General features: G+C 43.2%; 1 pseudogene; it reads left to right on the forward strand.

The window, feature by feature from the left end:
* Positions 1 to 414: 414 nt before the first annotated feature.
* Positions 415 to 8,681, forward strand: LOC148055472 (endogenous retrovirus group K member 24 Gag polyprotein-like; annotated as a pseudogene).
* The last annotated feature ends 9,744 nt before the right edge of the window (positions 8,682 to 18,425 follow it).

Raw genomic sequence — 18,425 nt, forward strand, 5'->3', positions numbered from 1 at the left:
TCCGTGTTTAATTGCCACAAATGGTGACCCCGACATGATTCAGTCCTAAGAACTGCAGACGAGAGAGCAGCCGGTGGCAAGCCCGGCTGAACTCTACTGCGGCGGACCAGAGAGCTGCTTGTTGACAATTAATCGCCTCGGGAAAAAGAGGTGAGCAGCTGGGGACAGGAAAATGGGGGCGCAAATGTCCTTGGAAGAAAAATCTATTTTGTGTATATTTTTGCGAATCCTTGCAAAAAGGGGAATAAATTATGATGAAGGAAATGTTCAGTTGTTGTTAACTTGGTTGCGAAAAAACAGGCAGCAAGCGAACGCAGCGACCGCGTTCCAGGTGGAGACTTGGGAGGAGGCAGGGAAAGTGTTATGGGAAGCGGCCACCAGGGGGGACAGTAATGCCACAAGTGTTTTGACGACATGGCGTTTACTGAAAGATCCTTTAGAACAATTAGAGTCAGACCGAAAGGCCTCTGCTACCACTCCGGAGCTAACCCCGCAGGGCACACCAGAAACACCGACATTGGGTTCGTCCTCCGACATGCCCTTGCTCGCGGGTGCTCAGGCTGCACAACCCTCCACCCCCCCCCCCGCGCCGCCGCTACCCTCTGCGCCACTTTCCCTTCACCTGCTCCTATGGCTTCAATACCTCTGCTAGACCTTCCGATCCCTGCAACCAGTACTCCTCCACTTCCCCACCCGCCCCCGGCCCCTGCTGCGTTGGCACTCTTACTGCCTTTCTCTACTGCTTCTAATGCCAGTTCTCCACAAACCGATAATCAATTGCCACCCGAGGAATGGGGGGCGTCAGCCACTGCTACGAGGTAGCAAAAGATTAGACACCAAGCATTGCAAGCAGGGGATACAGCTTTTTGTTCAGCGATAGCATGTCCCGTCATACGCAGCAACGCAAATGTCCCCAATGAGCATGAACCTTTTGTCTATAATGTTTTAAAAGATCTACGACAAACAGTTGCCGCGCATGGACTGGGTTCTCCTTTTACACAATCCCTGCTACGGTGAATATTTACAAATGAAATAGTACCATTTGATATATGCACGCTTACTAATCTTATATTGACCCCAATGCAAAAGGTGATCTTTGAAAGCACCTGGCGTACCGCCTGCCAAAACGCTACAATTATCAATATGCAGCGACAACAAGGCGACCCTTTACAAGGGGCAGGACTCCCACAGCTTATGGGGGATCCGCCGCTAAATCACCCAACATTACAGGCACGGTTACGACCAGAGAGATTAGCACAAGGCAGAGACCTTGCTTTACAGGCATTACTAAGAGTGTCGGATGCCAGAAGAGCGACAAAATCATTTACATTAATAAAGCAAGGGAGAGGAGAGGGATATATCTCATTCTTAGATCATCTTAAAGAGGCTTTGGAAAAACAAGTCGAAAATGCAGAAGCAAGAGAGGTCCTACTCTTAAAATTAGCCTTTGAAAATGCGAATACGGACTGTAAAAAAGTGCTTTTGCCTCTAAAAAATCCCTCCTTAATGGATATGATAGAAGCTACCCAAAAGGTGGGGTCAATGTCCCATAATATGGAAACATTAGCTGCAGCTTTTGCCGCCGCAATGAAAGTGCAGAAATCATGTTTCTCCTGTGGTAAAACTGGACATTTTAAAAGAGATTGCCCACAGCTGAGAAAGAGAGGAAAACCGAGCGCACCAAGCGCATCTGGATTGTGTCCAAAATGTAAAAAAGGAAGGCATTTCGTGAACCAGTGCTGATCGAAATATGACGTAGATGGCATACTATTGTTATTGGGAAACTCGCGAGGGAGCGCAAAAGCGGAGCACGCTCAGACAACAAATACGCTGTTGCAAGCCTTTCCGATTGTCTCTGAGCCAGCACCGTTGGCAGTGCCGGACTGGATGTTTCCACAGACACCACAATTCTAATTACGGACCGAGCAGTGCATAAAGTACCGCTACAAGCCAAGGGACCAATCGGAAATGGACTAAGTGCTCTGCTATTAGGTCGCTCCAGTGCCACCCTACAAGGACTATTTGTTTTACCAGGACTTATAGACGCTGATTATGAGGGACAATTACAGGCGATGGTATGGACTCCCTCACCTCCAGTACAGATTCCCAGAGGAAGCAAAATTGCTCAGTTAGTCCCATTCAAAGCGCAAGTTCGACAGGCCGAGTCAAGAACAAGAGGCACTGCAGGTTTTGGCTCCACAGGCCAGCCAGAAATCTTTTGGGCACAACAAATACAGAATGACCGACCGTTATTAGTATGCACCTTGTCTCTGCATCATGGAAAACCCCCTCAAATAACAATAAGAGGCATGATTGACACCGGAGCCGACGTTACCATTATCTCTGCTCTTCATTGGCCACTGGTCTCCGCCCATGGTGCCATAGCAGGTATTGGTGGCTCAACGGTAGCCAAGCAAAGTGCTAATATTGTCCAAATCATTACTCCTGAGGGTCAAGTAGCATCTACAAAACCTTACATAGTGCCGGCTCCGCTAACTTTATGGGGAAGAGATGTACTAAGTGCCTGGGGGACCACTATTACCACCACTACCTCTACTTCTGCTGCACATTTTTAATAGGGGCCACTGAAGAGTGGGCTGAATATCGACCCATACTGAAACTAACCTGGAAAAAAGAGGAACCGGTGTGGGTGGACCAGTGGCCCCTGACTACTGAAAAGGCCCAAGCGTTGAAAGATCTAGTGCAGGAGCAACTGGAACAAGGACACATAGTACCTACCACTAGCCCTTGGAATACACCAGTATTTGTTATCAAGAAGAAGAGTGGAAAATGGTGATTACTGCATGACCTCCAGAAGATAAATGAAGTTATGGAGGATATGGGAGCTTTACAGCCTGGGATGCCATCACCAACAATGATTCCTCACAATTGGAACATCCTGGTTATGGACCTAAAAGACTGTTTCTTTACCATTCCCCTTGCGAAGGAGGATGCGAAATGCTTTGCCTTCTCTGTGCCAGCAGTCAATCAATCGGAACCCATGCAAAGGTATCATTGGACTGTTCTACCGCAAGGAATGAAAAATAGCCCAACAATTTGTCAAAAATATGTAGCCCGTGCTTTGTCGCCAATTCGGATGCAGTATCCACAATTATTGTGTTACCATTACATGGATGACATTTTAATAGCCGGAAGACCGGAAATCGAGTTACAAGCAGTAGAAAAAGAGATACGACGAGCTCTAAACAGATATGGACTTGAAGTAGCCCCTGAAAAGGTACAAAAAACTGAGCCTTGGAAATATCTGGGCTGGAAAATCTTGCAACAAACAACTGAACCCCAATTGATACAGATTAAGCTGAACATCAAAACCCTAAATGACCTACAAAAAGTGTTAGGAACCATCAACTGGGTCCGGCCATATCTTGGACTGACAAATGAACAGCTAGCTCCTCTTTTTGAATTGCTAAAAGGAGATAACAACCTTGCATCTGCACGTCAGTTGACGTCTAACGCGCGACAGGCTCTGCAAGAATTCAATCAAGCAATACAAAACCGAAAAGCACACTGTCGCGTAGAAGATCAACCCCTGCAACTTTATATATTCTCCCACAATTACCAAGCCTTAGGATTGTTAGGCCAATGGGTACCCACACTAACAGATCCATTGGTTGTTTTGGAATGGATTTTTCTGTCATACCAGCCCAAAAAGACAATTGTTACTCAATTAGAAATGCTAGCAGGTATTATCTGTAAAGGGCGAAAGCGTGCGGTCCAATTAACAGGCACGGAAGTACAACATATTTATATACCACTGACAGGGGAATATCTGGAATGGTGCCAAGCAAATAGCCTCCCATTGCAAATAGCATTGGAAGGATTTCCAGGAAAGATAGATATACATTATCCTGCCCACAAACTCATCCAATTACATTCAGAAGTTCTGATCCAGAGAACACCATTATGTCAAAATTATCCCATAGACGGGCCCACTATCTTTACAGATGGCTCTGGAAAAACCAGAAAAGCCGCCCTTGTGTGGTTTGACAACGAACAACAGCAGGAAAAGGTGTATCATTGTCCTGGTTTCAGCTGGGATAGAGTTAATTTTCTTCTTAGTAGCTGGTATAGTGCTGTGTTTTGGATTTAGGATGAGAATAATGTTGATAACACACTGATGTTTCAGTTGTTGCTAAGTAGTGCTTACACCAGTCAAGGACTTTTCAGCTTCCCATGCTCTGCCAGGTGCACAAGAAGCTGGGAGGGGGCACAGCCAGGGGGGCTGACCCAGACTGGCCACAGGGCTATTCCATACCGTATGATGTCATGCTCAGTATATAACTGGGGCGAGTTGGCCGGGGGGGAAGGGATTGCTGCTCGGGAACAGGCTGGGCATCAGTCAGGGGGTGGTGAGCAATTGTACAGTATATCACTTGCTTTGTATGTTATTATTGTATTATATTATTATTATTATTACTATTACTACTATCATTCTATTTCATTTTACTTCAGTTATTAAACTGTTCTTATCTCAACCCAGGAGTTTTCTGACTTTCACCCTTCCAATTCTCTCCCCCCACCCCACTGGGGGGGAGTGAGTGAGCGGCTGTGTGGTGCATAGTTGCTGGCTGGGATTAAACCACAACAATCATATACAAGGATCTCCACAAGTGGTAGAACTCTATGCAGTGGTACAAGTTTTTACTCTATGGACTAACCAGGCTATAAACCTCGTTTCTGACTCTTTATATGTTTGCAATGTAGTTCGCAGATTAGAAAAAGCATGGCTTAAACATATCCCAAATGAACAGCTGTTTAGCCTGTTTAAACAGTTGTGGCTGTTAATTAATAATAGGCAGCATCCATATTTTGTGATGCACGTACGAAGTCATACTCAGTTACCCGGGTTCATAACAGAAGGAAATTCTAGGGCTGATCATTTAACAGCACCGGTTTGGTCACAACCTATACCGGAAAAAACACAACAAGCAAGGCTCTCTCATGCCTTTTTTCACCAAAATGCAAGGGCATTAAAACGACAATTTGATCTCTCGTGGGGAGAGGCAAAGGAAATTTTGCGTGCCTGCCCAGACTGTCAACAGTTTGCATCTATTCAGGCAACAGGGGTTAACCCACGGGGCCTACAGGCACTTCAGCTTTGGCAATCCGACGTCACCCATATAATGGACTTTGGTCCCTTGAAGTATGTCCATGTTTCTATAGACACTTTTTCTGGAGCTGTATGGGCTACTGCGCACAGTGGGGAAAAAAGTAAAGATGTTATTAGACACTGGCTATCAGCCTTTGCTGCCCTTGGCGTCCCTCACCACATAAAGACAGATAATGGTCCTGGATATGTTAGTAGTAAATCTACACAATTTCTTAATCGATGGGGAATTCAACATAGCACTGGAATTCCTCATTCACCACAAGGCCAAGCCATAGTAGAACGCGCACATTGCACTCTAAAATCCATGTTGCAAAAACAAAAAGGGGGAATGCCAGGAGCCACTCCAGCAGACAGACTAAGTAAAGCCGTGTATGTGTTAAACTACCTGAATATGTCTGAAAATAATATTCCTGTTATTATCTCTCGTTTTCTGTCTCTTCAATCAAAAGATTTAATAGCCACCCCCACAGAGGGCCCAAGTTTTTACAAAATCGCTACAAACAGGTAATTGGGAAGGTCCTTTTGATCTACTAACCTGGGGCAGAGGGTATGCTTGTGTCTCAACAGATGTAGGACCTAAGTGGGTACCTGCAAGGTGCATAAGACCGGCTCTTGCATTGGATAACAAGAACGAACAGCAGAAGACACTGAACTCTGAGAAGACTGATGGGGAATGACTTATCAGATAACTCCAAATCAATCCATAAAGCAATCAAAGATTTGAAGGAGGGGGTTAGCAAATTACAAGTCAGTGATGGATTTGGTTGGCTGAATCACTTACTAACAAGTTGGGGAATTGGCGGGTGGATAATGTCTCTAATCAAAATGGGTCTTTTCTTGTTACTAATATTTTGCGGTATAATAATGATAGTTTCTTGTCTAGTGTCTTGGGTACAGAAAATGCTATAGAATATGATTAAACAAGCTTTTGTGATAGAAAAACAAAAAGGGGGAATTGTGGGAATAAATGAGATTGTGTTTTACTTTGACGAGATGCAGCTGTGCCCTTGAGGCTTGTTACAAACAGGTTCGCAGGAATGCAGCTGTGGCCTTGAGGCTTGTTACAAAGAAGTTTGTGAAACTTAGAGGCAGAAAAATAAGGATGAGATTGGATACATCCCTGAAAGAGGAATTCGCGTGCACCAGCTTGAAGAACCAATAAGTAACGCTGAAGAGACGCGTGGACGCAAGACAGTAGCCAATGAAATAAGTTTTGCTTGCTCGTGAACACTAGATCATATTATAAAAGGGATAGATTGTAAAAATAAAGTGTCTTCGCTTGTCTTCGCCTAAACTCATATGCGGAGTCCGTGTTTAATTGCCACAACAGAGCTTTAAACTAGACTTGAAGGGGGGAGGGGATAACATCAGGTTCACCCGTGATAAGCCATGGGATGACATGCCAAGGTTTGAGGGACGGGGTGCTAGCGAGGGCCCTCAGCCCGTTGCTGTGAGATGTGCTGGGTACACTGGAGCACACTTGAAGTCTTACAGAGAGGAGCCAGGGGCTCCTGAGGTAATAGGAGCAAACAGGGAAACACCAGTGAAATACCTCAAAGGGATTAAGGTGTGTTCCTCTGAAAAGGTGACATGGCCAACAGCTCAGCTGAAGTGCCTCTACACCAATGCACGCAGCATGGGCAACAAACAGGAGGAGTTGGAAGCCACCGTGCTGCTAGAAAGCTATGACCTAGTTGCCATCACTGAAACTTGGTGGGACAAATCCCATGACTGGAGTGTGGCTATTGATGGCTACAGCCTTTGGAGCCCAAAGTCATGGACTAAATGAACTCAACAAACATTTTAGAGGGATGGCCCATAGACTAAGGGAATGATATCTGTGTGTATATATCAAAAGACAGGGAAAGTGGTGGTGATTAATTGGAATGTATTGGAAAGGATAGGACCTGGGCATGACATAGATGGTATAGAATAAGGGGTGGATACTGTCCTGGTTTTGACTGGGGTAGAGTTAACTTTCTTCCTAGTAGCTGATATAGTGCTGTGTTTTGGATTTAGGATGAGAATAATGTTGATAACACACTGATGTTTTAGTTGTTGCTAAGTAGTGCTTACACTAGTCAAGGACTTTTCAGCTTCCCCTGCCCTGCCAGCGAGAAGCTGGGAGGGGGCACAGCCAGCACAGCTGACCCAGACTGGCCAAAGGGCTATTCCATACCATATGACATCATGCTCAGTATATAAAATGGGGGGAGTTGGCCAGGGGGCAGCGATCGCTGCTCAGGGACTGGCTGGGCATCAGTTGGCGGGTGGTGAACAATTGTATCGTACATCATTTGCTTTGTATATTATTATTGTATTATTATTGTATTATTACTACTATTCTACTTTATTTTACTTCAATTGTTAAACTGTTCTTATCTCAACCCATGAGTTTTCTCACTTTTACCCTTCCACTTCTCTCCCCCGTCCCACCGGGGGGTGGCGGGGTGAGCGAGCGGTGTGTGGTGCTTAGTTGTTGGCTAGGGTTAAACCATGACACTATGACCAGTGCCTGCATTGTCTCTCAAGTGTTTTTCAATAACTCCCAGAATAACCTTCTCTATAATTTTACCGGGCACTGAAGTGAGACTGACAGGCCTGTAATTACCAGGGTCTTCCTTCTTTCCCTTCTTGAAATCTGGGACCACATTTGCCAGCTTCCAGTCAACCGGGACCTCTCCAGACTCCCAAGACCATTGAAAAATAATGGAAAGAGGTCCTGCGATGACATCGGCCAGCTCCTTCAGTACCCTGGGATGAATCCCATTGGGCCCCATAGACTTATGTGCATCCAGCTGGAGCAGCAACTCTGAAACAAGGTCAGAGTCGGGTGGGAGATTGTCATCCCCCCAGTCATGGTCTTCCAACACAGGGCTCCGGGGGTCCCAGGCCCATCATCAGTGTTAAAGACAGAGGCGAAGAAGGCATTAAACGTCTCTGCTTTGTCTGCATCCCTATTTGTGAGGTGACCAACCTCATCAAGTAATGGACCAATGTTCTCTGATCCTCCTTCCGCTGTTAACATATTTTAAAAAGCCCTTTTTGTTATCCTTCACAGTGCTGGCCAGCTTGAGCTCTAATCGAGCTTTAGCCGCATGAATTTTCTCTCTACAGTGGCGAACAGCATCTTTGTAGTCCTCCTGTGTCGCCTGTCCTTGCTTCCAACGTCCATAAACTTTCCTTTTCTGCCTAAGTTCTAGAAGAAGATCCCTGTTCAGCCAAGCTGGCCTTCTGCCCTGCTTGCTTGACTTCTGACACTTTGGAATTGCCTGCTCCTGCGCTCTTAAGAGATGGCTCTTAAATAGTGACCAGCATTCATGGACCCCAATACCTTCAAAAGCAGATTCCCAGGGGACCTTACTAAGTAGCTCCTTCAGCAGCCCAAAGTCTGCTCTCCCCATATCCAGGGTCGAAGTTTTGCTTGCAGTTTTTCTCCTATATCTCCAATGGTTTGAAACTCAACTACTTCATGGTCACTATGACCAAGACAGCCACCAATCACCACTTCACCCACGAGTCCCTCTCTGTTTACAAACAACAAATCTAGCAGGGCACCTTTCCTAATTGGCTCCCTTAGTACCTGCACCAAGAAGTTATCTATCTTCAACATGCTTCAGAAATTTCCTGGACCTGTTTGTGTCCTCTGTATGATATTCCCAGTTGATGTCTGGGAAGTTAAAATCACCCATAAGGATAAGGCCAGCTGATCTAGAGATGTCCCTTAATTCCTTGTAGAATAATTCATTGGTGTCATCGTCCTGCCTGGGTGATCAATAGTAGACTCCCACAACAACATCCACTTTATTTGCTTTCTCCTTCATCCTTACCCAGAGGCTCTCAACCGTGTCATCACCAACTGTAAGTGCCATACAATCCAACCCCTCCCTTAAATACAGCACCGCATATATATAATATCCAAAACTACAATGGTTTTTGTTAAACTCAACATTCTTTGCACATTCCAGGCAAGCTCAAAGGACACCTAACAGACTAGGACCTTCAGGGTGTGGAGCTAGTATTGCCTTAATATGGTATTTCCAGTCCCTGTGCACAACAAGGACAAAACTGGCACAGAGGGGGAGCAGAGGTGGGATGGGATGGTTAACAAGTCCAGAGAGTGCTTCTGTGACTCAACAATAAAAAAGGACAGTCCAATTGGGGAATTCAGAATTCCCTGAGCCCGTCAGCTGGTCCGAGTCACTTGTCTGGAGAAGAAGCCATGCCCTGCTTCTTGCTGACCTGCCTGATAGCCATGGTTATGTAAGTCTTTGCATGCTCAGATATTAAGTTTAGTCTAGTATTGAATTACTGGATTTGCTGTTTTTCAACCTGGATAATTGTACTAATGAATTACTGGATTTGCTGTTGTAATGACCCGGATAATTGCACTACTGATCTGTTTTTGTTACTGTACCATTAGTTAGGGATAGACAATTTATCCCTAAAGCTGCTGGTCTGGTGTCTGTTATCATATCCCGAACCTATAACTCATTGGGACCGCCTTAAGCCCTTACACAGGGTTATATCTGATTTGTCATTTCTAAATAGGCTCCAAATGAGGCTACTTCTATTCTCAGCCCAGCTGAGGACAGTGGTGCCTTTGAACACGCTTCAAAAGATCTATCTTTTACTTTCTAGACAAAACCATGGCATCCATGTCCTTTCAGGCACCTAAGCAGGCTGAATTTTCGTGGAAGCACTCCCTTGAACAAAGACACCTATATTAAGCTTCAGTTACACTTTAGGCTCTTAAGTGCTCTTTTGCATCTCAGCCAGACTAAAAGACTTTCCCAAGGTCACACAGGAAGTCTATGACAGAAAAGGAAACTGATCTGGGGTCTCTGAAGTCTAAGACTAGTACACTGAAACATCTTTCTTCTCTCTGCTGTACCTCACAAACCTAAAATGATGCGAAAGGTCAAAAAAATAACAACAGGAAACAACATGTTGTGGAACAAATTCATTTCATCTACAGAATTTTGAAACATAATCTATACTTTTATCCATCTATTACTTTTTTACCCTTAGCATGATTGCAGAAATGACAAATCCAGCTATTTATAAAACAGTGAAACAGTCAAGTGTTCTTTAATGTACCACTTCTAAGTGTGAGCAATATATACTGACCAGCTCATAACTATCTTGGCAAGAATTCACATACTTGTTAGGATTTTAATTCATCAAAGACAGAGATTTATATTTATGTCTATGGCTGTATGCTTATTAAATAAAAAAGGATGTTAAAACAACACTAGCACTTTAAGAACAGCCAGGAAACTCAGAGTTAAGGTTTGTTACTATGCCCTTAGCTCACCCATGCTATGAACAGCTCTGGTATATGTATGAAAACAGTGCACAAATAGCTGATATGTAAAGGAAAAGAATCTGAGGCAAAGATCAAGAGTGGAACAACTGGAAAAACACCAGTTGATTTCATGGGGCTCTGGAATTTCCGGGTTGAAGTGAACCAACCTTTAGGGAATGCCAGAAAAAGCCTGAATTGTACCTACTATTGTCTAGACCAGATGGTGTTCAAATTTGGCATATTTGATTTTTACTTTAATTAATGAAGAAGATTACAAAAGGTTTTCCAGTTTTAAGACTCTTAATATTCTTCCAGTGTTATAAAGGCCCCCAAGGATCTCAGGGAGTGTACAGGCATGCCTACTGAGTTTCTGCTGTTTGCCATAGGCTCAGTGCAATTTCAATAGAACTGTTTCCTTCACACCCATTATAGACAGAAGTGATACACTCCCATTATCAGCAGATCACTGAAGTGATAGATAGTAATGACTCCTTAGGAAACAGAGTATATATCAACCTGCAGTGGAGTTTGTTTTGTAGACCAGTTATAAATTCTATAAGAAATGCTGACAGACTCTTCACTAAAACATTACCAAATAGTACTACCACTCCACAGTGAAAATCTCCAAAGTGAAAATAAAATGCTAGCTACTTTATTGCCTTCAGTCCACAGCAGAACTCTCATTGGGGTTAATGGAAGTTGCACACATGGAAGAAGGCCAGTCTCAGTCTCAAAGTTTATAAATAAATCCTTTTAAATTGTTTTTTTTCTACTATTTTCATAGTCAATGATAAAACTGCAATAGTCTGTATATTTGGTAAACGGATTATGTTCTCCTTACTTTCAGTTCTTCCTCTGCATTGTCTAAACTTTCAGCATAGTGTGGTGGGTTGACCTTGGCTGGCAGCTAGGTGCCCACCAAGCTGCTCTTTCACTCCCCCTCCATCAACAGGACAGGGGGAGAAAATATGACGAAAGACTCACAGGTCGAGATAAGGACAGGGAGATCACTCAGCAATTACCATCACAGGCAAAACAGACTCGACTCGGGGAAATTAATTTAATTTATTGACAGTTAAAAACAGAGTAGGATTGTGAGAAATAAGAACAAATCTAAAAACACCTTCCCCACACCCCTCCCTTCTTCCCAGGCTCAACTTCACTCCCGAATTTTCTACCTCCTCCCCCCACACCAAGTGGTGCAGGGGGATGGGGAATGAGGGTTGTGGTCAATTCATAATGCTTTGTCTCTGTCACTCCTTCTTCCTCATGCTCTTCCCCTGCTCCAGCATGGGGTCCCTCCCACGGGGACAGTCCTTCACAAACTGCTCCAGCATGGGTCCTTTCCACGGGGTGCAGTCCTTCAGGAAGAGACTGCTCCAGTGTGGGTCCCCTGCAGGGTCACAGGTCCTGCCAGAAAGCCGGCTCTAGCATGGGCTCCTCTCCACAAACCACAGTTCCTGTCAGGATCCTGCGCTGCGTGGGGCTCTCCACAGGCTGCAGCTGAATAGAATAGAATAGAATAGAATAGAATAGAATAGAATAGAATAGAATAGAATATTTCAGTTGGAAGGGACTACAATGATCATCTAGTCCAACTGCCTGACCAATTCAGGGCTGACAAAAAGTTAAAGCATTAAGTATTAAGGGCATTGCCCAAATGCCTCTTAAACACTGACAGGCATGGGGCATCGACCACCTCTCTAGGAAGCCTGTTCCAGTGTCTGACCACCCTCTCGGTAAAGAAATGCTTCCTAATGTCCAGTCTGAACCTCCCCTGATGCAGCTTTGAGCCATTCCCACGCATCCTGTCACTGGATACCAGGGAGAAGAGATCAGCACCTGCCTCTCCACTTCCCCTCCTCAGGAAGCTGTAGAGAGCAATGAGGTCGCCCCTCAGCCTCTTTTTCTCCAAACTAGACAAACCCAGAGTCCTTAGCCTCTCCTCATAGGACATGCCTTCCAGCCCTTTCACCAGCTTTGTTGCGCTCCTCTGTACGCATTCAAGGACCTTAACATCCTTCTTAAATTGTGGGGCCCAGAACTGCACACAGTATTCAAGGTGAGGCCGCACCAATGCTAAATACAGAGGGATAATCACCTCTCTTGACCAGCTGGTTATACTGTGTTTGATGCACCCCAGGATGTGGTTTGCCCTCTTGGCTGCCAGGGCACACTGCTGACTCATATTGAGCCTACTGTTGACTCATATTGAGCCTACTGTTGACCAGCACCCCCAGATCCCTTTCTGCAGGGCTGCTCTCCAGCCACTCCTCTCCCAGTCTTTACTTCTGCCTGGCATTACTCCATCCCAGGTGCAGAATCTGGCATTTTGACTTGTTAAATTTCATCCCATTGATGATTTCCCAGTGCTCCAATCTATCTAGATCCCTCTGCAAGGCCTCTTGTCCCTGGAGAGAGTCAGCAGCACCTCCCAGTTTGGTATCATCCGCAAACTTGCTAATGGTGCATTCAACTCCTGCATCCAGATTGTTGATAAAAATATTGAACAGGACTAGCCCTAGGATTGAGCCCTGAGGAACACTGCTGGTGACCAGTTGCCAGCCAGATGTAGCCCCATTCACTACAACCCTTTGAGCCCTGCCCTTCAGCCAGTTCTTCATCCAGTGCACCGTGTACCTGCTCATTTCACAGTTGGACAACTTGTCCAGAAGGATGCTGTGAGGGACAGTATCAAAAGCCTTACTAAAATCCAGAAAAACTACATCCACCACCTTCCCTTCATCCACTAGGCGGGTGACCTTATCATAGAAGAATATCAGATTAGTTAAACAGGACTACTTTCCCTTTGTGAACCCATGTTGACTGTGCCTGGTGATTGCACTGCTCTTTAAATGCCTTTCAGTAGCACCCAGTATAATCTTCTCCATAATTTTTCCAGGTACTGAGGTTAAACTAACAGGTCTGTGTTTACCTGGGTCTTCCCTCACACCCTTCTTGTAAATTGGAATAACATTGGCTAGCTTCCAGTCAGTGGGGACCTCCCCAGACTCACAAGACCTTGGGTAGATGACTGAGAGGGGTCCTGCTGTAACATCCGTTAGCTCCTTCAGTACTCTGGGATGAATCCGAACAGGCCCCATGGACTTGTGAACATTCAGCTGATACAACTGGTCCCTTACAATTTCAGTGTCCACAAATGGAAAGTAACTGTTCCTGCAGTCATGGTCCTCCAACTCAGAGGACTGGGCAGCCCAACGTCAATCAGTATCATTAAAGACTGAGACAAAAAAAAGCAATTGAATGCCTCTGCTTTTTTTTCCCACCCCTATTTGTCAGGTGACCATCTTCAACAAGTATCAGTCCAATGTTTTCTTTAGACCTCCTCTTGCTATTAAGCTTCCTTCAGGGCACATCCACCTGCTCCGGCGTGAGGTCCTCCATGGGCTGCAGGGGGACAACCTGCCTCACCGTGGTCTTCACCACGGCCTGCTGGGGCATCTCTGCTCCAGCGCCTGGAGCGCCTCCTCCCCCTCCTTCTTCACTGACCTTGGTGTCTGCAGAGTTGTTTCTCTCACATATTCTCACTCCTCTCTCCCAGCTGCTGTTGCACAGCAGTTTTCCCCCCTTCTTAAATATGTTATCACAGAGGCGTTACCAATGTCACTGATTGGCTCAACTTTGGCCAGCAGTGGGTCTGTCTTGGAGCCAGATGGATCTGGCTCTGTCTGACATGGTTGCAGTTTCTGGTGTCTTCTCACAGAAGCCACCCCTGTAGCCCCCCCACTACCAAAATCTTGCTATATATACTGAATACACATAGTCTGAAAGCAATCTTGGTATGACACCTATCTCCATCCTCAACTTATTTCTTACCATCCTTAATCTCTCTAATTAACATCTTACCATCTCACTAAAGAAGTCAATGATCTACAGTATGTTTTACTTAAGGTCATTCTGCCTCATATTATTATTAATGCCATATTCAACACTTCTAAAATTATTCGAAGATGGAGAGACTTCATTAAATAACATTTACCCTCTCTCCTGGCCATCAATTAATAATTGCATTCTTACTGCAGAAACCTCAAAACCCATTCACTATACATACAGTCCACACCTTGAAGGCACCACCCCTGGGATGTATAAGTTCCATATAGTGCAATCTGTTTGAACATGAGCAAGGAATTAAGCCTCTCTGTACGAAGTTCATATTTGTGAAATGAAGATAACAGCACTTCTTGCATCAGGGACTGAGGAAAGGGGAAGGGTCAGAATAAATAACTAACAGAGTACTACGGTGAAAAAGTATTTTAGAAGTATCAGACAATATTGTAAAACGCAGATGTGCTTCTAACTTTTTTTAAGTAAAAAGGTATTAGTCACTTTTTTAATGACTTGCTTAATATTCTTTTTATATGAGTTTAATATTTATCATCATGCCATCTAATAAGTTTCTGAACTGTGTAATAAATTGCTTCAGATATATTGTTCTAATATTAATTACTTGTATAACTGAATCTACAAGACAAAACAGCATCATTAAGAAAAGTAAACAGCACTCATTGTAATAGCATCTTGGCAGTTTTTTTAAAATTAGAAGATTTATTAAAATACAATTATTAACTGACAAAACCTTAATTTTATAAACATAACACAATGGGAGCAAGAATGAGACTTCTGTATTTCCATGCAAGTCTTCTATTTTCAGTTACTTATAATTTTCTAAAATTTTACTTTTTAGGATAAAGGTTATTTTCTTCCTGGAAAGTTTGTGCAAGCCCAGTTGTCGTGGTTTAACCCCAGCCAGCAACTAAGCACCACGCAGCCGCTCGCTCACTCCCCACCAGTGGGATGGGGGAGAGAATCAGAAGGGTAAAACGGAGAAAACTCATGGGTTGAGATAAGAACAGTTTAATAACTGAAGTAAAATAAATTAGAACAGTTAAATAGGCAAAGCAAAAACCGTGCACGCAAACAAAGCAAAACAAGGAATTCATTCACTACTTCCCATGGGCAGGCAGGTGTTCAGCCATCCCCAGGAAAGCAGGGCTCCATCACGCCTAACGGTTACTTGGGAAGACAAACGCCATCATACCCAATGCCCCCCCCTTCCTTCTTCTTCCCCCAGCTTACATACTGAGCATGACGTCACATAGTATGGAATAGCCCTTTGGCCAGCCTGGGTCAGCACCCCCCCCGGCTGTGCCCCCTCCCAGCTTCTTGTGCACCCGGCAGAGAAGGGGAAGCTGAAAGGTCTTTGACCAGTGTGAGCGCCACTTAGCACCTATTTAGCAACAGCTTAGCACTACTTAGCAAGAACCAAAGCATCAGTGTATCATCGACATTGTTCTCATCCTAAACCCAAAACACAGCCCCATACTGGCTACCAAGACGAAAATTAACTCTATCCCAGCTGAAACCAGGACACCAGTATAGTAATTCTTGACCAGAACAATGAAAACTATGCACTTGTCTTCTAACAAAAACATTTGACTAGTTGAAGAACCTAAACATTGGAGCTGGAACTTTGACAAGAAAATAATCTTTACTGAGATTAATCTATGTGATACAACAAAAGTTATTTTTAAGATAACCAAGATACAATCATTGAAGATAAGACATTGCTTACACACCAAAACACTGTGAATTAAACTTTAGTTCTAAAGAAAATGTATGCAGGTAACTAAACTCTAAAGCAAAAGTTAATAGAGCTTGTTCATTTCTAAGAGAAACATTTTTTCAGATAACATTTTCTCTGCACAGTTAAGCATTCTATGGTCAAAAATGCACTTGTAAAGTTCACTTTTGTTGTTCCAGTGATGGATTCTATATGTATCTGTGTACAGTTTCTGTAAGATACTTATGTGCATTTAATTTTTACAAACATGCTTCAATATAGACATAAAACTTGCAGAAACATATACATGCAGTATATGTAACTACATGCATTAGTCTTACTAAGAGTAACACATTGAAGAAAACTAATAAACTGCTGGCATCCTCAAAATACAAGTACTAAATGCTGCTTGTATCTGATTTCTAATTAGGTGCTTAACTAGCCACTGCTCTTACTTGAGTTATTAAGTAGACAGATAATAAATAAATAAATAAAAGGCAGTGATTTCTGTACATTTTCTAAGCCATATCCCTTATTTCAAAGTTACATTTACATTACATTACTCCTCTTCCAGAAACTCAGTTTCTAGTGTTGTGAAGAAAAAAAGGTTACACATTATACTGATATTTGTGAATTTCCTGGAGTTCTGTATAACTTTTGATCTAGCCCCAATCTCAACTGCAAAGCAAGGTTTGGCTAGCTCTAAATTTCAAAAACACTTCAAGAAGCACACACTCAAAGGAAAATTAATTATAAATTGCAAATATCTCTGTTATCATAAAGACTTGGCTCACTTTTTGCTCCAATCCCTTTACTTTCATGATATGTCTCATCCTGGTTTAGCTCATTGCCAAAGGACAAGTTTACAGCAACTTTAATATGGTTTATATTGGTTTGAGGGAGAGTTGCCCAGTCAAGGTTTAGTCAGAAATGGTTTATGTTGATATGACTCAGGTCTGGGCACTCAGTTGACTTCATTTTCTTTGTAGCATGCCACACTTCTCAAACATGATGATATATATCCTTGCCTGGAAGCAAGAGTTTTTTTCCAGAGACTTGAAACTTTTAACCATACTTCTGCTTTTATTTTGGTTATAAACTTCAACTTCTTCTTGGGAGAAGGTAGGTGCTGATCACCAGAAAGTGCATTACAGAATGAGCTTAAAGCCTAGCACCTTATAGAAACTCTGTATATACAATCCAGTGCAATGTACATAAAGTACTTATTTTAAGAAATAACCTTTTGCACTCAAAAAGAATGTTCTACTGAACATTTCTGAATCTAACAATTTTGGGTTAACAAGCTACATCAGGAAAAAAGAGATTTTAAAAGGTATGTACATTTCAGAGGTTTCAGATAATCAAAAGCCTCTATCCCATTAACAACAAAACAAATATACTGGAAAATAAAATAAACCCCTCTTTCATCTTTGAAACTGAGGGATGAAAAGGAATCCAGCTCCTCAAACAAAGAAACAGATACCTTCATTTAGAGGTAAGTAACTAATGAAACATCAATGGGAAGTTAGTAGGGAATATTTCTACAGTCAAGGAAAATGGGATTTGAAACACTGAGGGTACCAGAACCTGGAAGTATCTCTGGCTGTTATACATGGATAAAACTGAGCCGTTTCCTTGTACATTAAGAAACTGACCATGATACTACTAACAAGGTTGAAATATCTGCTTGATTAATGAGTCTTTAATAGTGGCAGAAAATCTTTCATTACAGTAGAGAAATACTCCATGGAGGTTCTTTAATATGCCATCTCCTTGACAACAGCTAGGTACTAAACCCCAAACTGGTCATATACCTATTGGTCTGTGCAAGGTAGAAGTATGTTTATCCAGTGTTCTCACTGCTTATAGTTCTAATTTTATGTCTTCCTTTGGAAATCATCTTACATTAGGACAAAATCTAAATGCTTAGATTAGGCATAATTTAAAATGTAAATGCTTAAAATTTTTGCCAGTTCTTTTTTGTCTTTTACTTCATGTATGTCTTGGTTATCCCATTATCTCTCCTTACTATCTACAATCTCTACTGGCAATTCCATGACACCATCTAGCTAGTGCAGAAAAAGAGAGAAAAGAAAGTCTCACACACATTTATGTGCTGTTCTTTCAATTCACATCTCGACTCTGGTCATTGCTCAGTTTTCTGCAGAAAATAGGTAGTTCTTCACAAAGAGCGTACGTATGGTACGCAAGGTGTCCTGAGGGCCGAGTGGGTGTTCCACATCGCGGAGGGGTTGACAGTGGGTCCCTCACTTGTTTGTTTGCTTTCAGCATAGTGTGACATACTGCAGTTATGTGTGCCTGGTTAAGTGGATTTACGGATTATAGTATCTAGTTTAAACTAAGATAACCCTCTCAAAATGGACAAGTGGCTTAAAAGGATAATA

This window comes from Nipponia nippon, unplaced genomic scaffold (genome assembly GCF_047370975.1).
Source record: "Nipponia nippon isolate SJK-2023a ecotype South Korea unplaced genomic scaffold, ASM4737097v1 scaffold_22, whole genome shotgun sequence".
Classification (NCBI taxonomy): domain Eukaryota; kingdom Metazoa; phylum Chordata; class Aves; order Pelecaniformes; family Threskiornithidae; genus Nipponia; species Nipponia nippon.